A 4,442-nucleotide genomic window follows, 5' to 3' on the forward strand; every position below is an offset into this window, starting at 1 on the left:
AGTTTAATCATCTAACTCCCTCCACCCTCAGTTTAACCACTTAACTACCTCCACCTCTTAGTTTAACCATCTAACTATCTCTAACTACCTCTAACCCTCAGTTTAACGACTTAACTATCTCTAACTACCTCCAACCCTCAGTTTAACCACCTAACTACCTCCACCCCTCAGCCTAACCGTCTAAGGCGTGCCAGGACTACTAAGCCTGGCTGTGCTGTTTCTCCTAGCTGTGTGTTCCTGACACGCTGCAGCTGTCTACAGGCAGCCCAACGACGGTTCTCTGCCTCCTCTCAACTATTCAACACCATACTGTCCCTCAGAGCCACATCTCCACATGACATCAGAAAACATTATTCTGTCCTTTCCTCTATTCGTCTCTCTCTCTCTCTCTCTCTCTCTCTCTCTCTCTCTCTCTCTCTTCCCTCTCTCTCTCTCTCTCTCTCTTCCCTCTCTCTCTCTCTCTCTCTCTCTCTCTGGTGCAGTTCATGATGGGCAGAGACATTCTCTCTCTCTCTCACCCTGTCCTTCTCTCTCTCTCTTCCTGTCCTTCTCTCTCTCTCCCTCTCCCTCTCTCTCTCCCTCTCTCTCTCTCTCTCTCTCTCTCTCTCTGGTGCAGTTCATGATGGGCAGAGACATTCTCTCTCTCTCTCACCCTGTCCTTCTCTCTCTCTCCCTCTCTCTCTCTCTCTCTCTCTCTCTCTCTGTATCCAACGAACTTAGAGCAGCAGCAGCAGCAGCAGCCCACTTCTAATCGTCATGGCAACAGTCTGTGAATGCGTTGGGTGGTAGGAGAGAGGAGTGTAGACTGTAGAGTAGATGGAGAGAGGAGAGGATTGCATCGGAAGACAGCGCTCCATCTCTCTCCTCTGTCTCTAACCTCTATCTATTTCTCTCTCTCTCGCTATCCTCTATCCATCTCTCTCTCTCCCTATCCTCTATCCATGTCTCCATCTCCTCAGCCAGCGGCAAGGTAGGAGGGGGGGGGGGGTGGAAGTGGGGGGGGGGGGGGTGGGAGAGGGGGGGGGGGGGGGGGGGTGGGAGTGGGGGGTGGGGGGGGGGGTGAGGTTGGGGGAGGGGGGGGGGGTTGTAGTACTGGGGGGGTTTATGTTAACTAGGCTGGGTTCTGCAAGAAGGTTTAAAGAACAGTGGTTCACTGTCGTCACTCTGTTCATCCTGTCATTTATTCATGTTGACTGGATGTGAGAGCAGACAGGTCTCTGCCTCATACTCAATGTGATAAAAATGATAGCAAGTATTTGATTATTTATTCATTGGCTTGGTAGGTAGATATTCATTGGAATATTATGCTGTGTGTGTGTGTGCCTTGTGTGTATGCGTGCCTGCATGTGAGGCATGTGTGTGTGTGTGTGTGTGTGTGTGTGTGTGTGTGTGTGTGTGTGTGTGTGTGTGAATTTGTGTGTGTGTGTGTGTGTGTGTGTGTGTGTGTGCATGCAAGTCCGTGTGCGTGTTTGTGTGTGCGTGCATTTATGTGTGTGTGCGTGTGTGTATATATGTGCACAGGTATGTATTCTGTTTTTGCTGTCTTATTCCCCAGGCAATGTTGTTGTTATGCAGATAAAGCATAGACTGTATACTGTAGCTCTCCATAGACGGGAGTGAAGAGGGTAAACTAGTGGGCAGCGTATCTAAGCAGCAACTTGACCACGTAGAACACACTCTTATATAACCCACACACCATTGAAGACAAGGACGTGTTACATGCTCCTGTTCCAGACACAGTCCTGTTATGCTTGAGAGAGAAAGGCAGTAGAAGCCTTCATATGCAGGGAATTAAAGATGTTTTGAAATGAGAAAAATTACTTGGTTGATGGCTTCCACAGACGTTTGAGGTCCCATAGAAGGATGAGCTTCCACAGACATTTGAGGCTTCCATAGAACGTTGAGGTTCCATAGATGATTGAGGCTTCCATAGGCTTTCATAGATGCTTGAGGTTTCATAGGCTTCCATAGATGGTTGAAGTTCCATAGGCTTCCATATACGTTTGAGGTTCCATAGGCTTCCATAGATGATTGAGGCTTCTATTGGCTTTCATAGATGATTGAGGCTTCTATAGAAGGTTGAGGCTTCAATAGGCTTCCATAGATGGTTGAGGCTTACATAGACTTCTATAGATGGTTGAGGCTTACATAGACTTCTATAGATGGTTGAGGTTTCATAGGCTTCCATAGACGGTTGAGGTTCCATAGGCTTCAATAGACGGTTGAGGTTCCATAGGATTCCATAGACAGTTGAGGCTTCTATAGATGGTTGAGGCTTCCATAGACTTCCATAGATGGTTGAGGCTTCTATAGATGGTTGAGGCTTCTCAATGAATGAGGCTTCTATAGATGAATGAGGCTTCTATAGACATCTGTATGCAACAACACAACCGTCTGTCCCTCAGTTGTAACCCAGGAGACCTTAGATGATTCCTTCTACAGGCATTCCAACACTCTGTTCTGTCTAGGCACAACTTTGCCTTTTAAGAATGGTCACATCTCTCTCTGGCAGAATCACACAAATAGCTTTCCAATCGGTCATGTTCCCCTCCACACAGTAGCTAGTGCAGTACAGTTGGTGGTAAACCAGGAGTTGTGCAGCACGGTATATGTCCCTACAGGGTAATGAACAGCCATAATGAGGTGTAGGTCTCTACAGGGTAATGAACAGCCATAATGAGGTGTAGGTCTCTACAGGGTAGTGAACAGCCATAATGAGGTGTAGGTCTCTACAGGGTTATGAACAGCCGTAATGAGGTGTAGGTCTCTACAGGGTAATGAACAGCCATAATGAGGTATATGTCCCTACAGGGTAATGAACAGCCATAATGAGGTGTAGGTCTCTACAGGGTAGTGAACAGCCATAATGAGGTGTAGGTCTCTACAGGGTAATGAACAGCCATAATGAGGTGTAGGTCTCTACAGGGTAATGAACAGCCATAATGAGGTATATGTCCCTACAGGGTAATGAACAGCCATAATGAGGTGTAGGTCTCTACAGGGTAATGAACAGCCATAATGAGGTATATGTCCCTACAGGGTAATGAACAGCCATAATGAGGTGTAGGTCTCTACAGGGTAATGAACAGCCATAATGAGGTGTAGGTCTCTACAGGGTAATGAACAGCCATAATGAGGTGTAGGTCTCTACAGGGTAGTGAACAGCCATAATGAGGTGTAGGTCTCTACAGGGTTATGAACAGCCATAATGAGGTGTAGGTCTCTACAGGGTTATGAACAGCCGTAATGAGGTGTAGGTCTCTACAGGGTTATGAACAGCCGTAATGAGGTGTAGGTCCCTACAGGTTAATGAACAGCCGTAATGAGGTGTCAGTCTCTAGGGTTAATGAACAGATGTATGAGGCGTAGGTACAGGGTAATGAACAGGCAGCGTACGGTGTAAATCGATGAGGGCTCCAACATTCTAAAAGTGTCACTGTGCACCACTAACTTAGTTGACATGGCGATACGTTGGTGATTTCATAATGCAAAGTTTCAGTTTCAGCAGAAGGCGGAGGGAAGATCTCCAGCAATGAGTGGGTGGAAATAATGCAATATGAGATGGAGATGTCCATCATCCTGGCCAAACAGACTATAGAATGCTAGGTTTATGTTATTCTCCCCTCCCAATATTAACATACATTCATTGGATTTTGGCAACTTTTAGGATGATTCTAAACCTTTTAAAATATATTTGTTTGTTTTTCTGCATAACGGCTTTTCAAATAGATCTATAAAGTAGGTATGCATATTTTCCTATAATCTACAGTACAATGATGAAGATATACTCCTGTTTGGTTTTATACCGTATCAAAGACATTCACGGTTGCATGATTTCATCATTCTGAGGTAGTAATTGGCAAAGAGAGTAGAGGCGATCGATGTGTACTGAGAAAATTGGTATTAATCCAATATTTTTGGGAATATAGGCTACAGAATTTAGTAGGTTGATGTGAGAAACATGAGCCTTACTGAGGCCTGCTTCCACATGTAGAAGATATACTGTTATGCCTGTTGTGATCAAATACGTGTCTGTTTTCGCCGATCGTTAATTATTAAACCTGGAATGGCTAATGTGCCCACTCCCTTTGGCACGTCCTCCAAACACTCCCATTTACTGCTCCACCTATATTGGTGAAAAGTTTGTATTGATCAAACACCAAATTATCAAAACTTTGCACCTGGTTATAGCGCTGCCTGCCACTGTTTAGAGGAAGCCTGGAGCCCGGGGAACAGGCGTGGTATGGTGTTGAAGGAGGAGGTGTATGATGTAGGTCTCATGGTTAGAGGAAGTGTTGTATGATGTAGGTCTCATGGTTAGAGGAGGTGTTGTATGATGTAGGTCTCATGGTTAGAGGAGGTGTTGTATGATGTAGGTCTCATGGTTAGAGGAGGTGTTGTATGATGTAGGTCTCATGGTTAGAGGAGGTGTTGTTGTATGA

Source organism: Argentina silus (assembly GCF_951799395.1).
Source record: "Argentina silus genome assembly, chromosome: 2".
Classification (NCBI taxonomy): domain Eukaryota; kingdom Metazoa; phylum Chordata; class Actinopteri; order Argentiniformes; family Argentinidae; genus Argentina; species Argentina silus.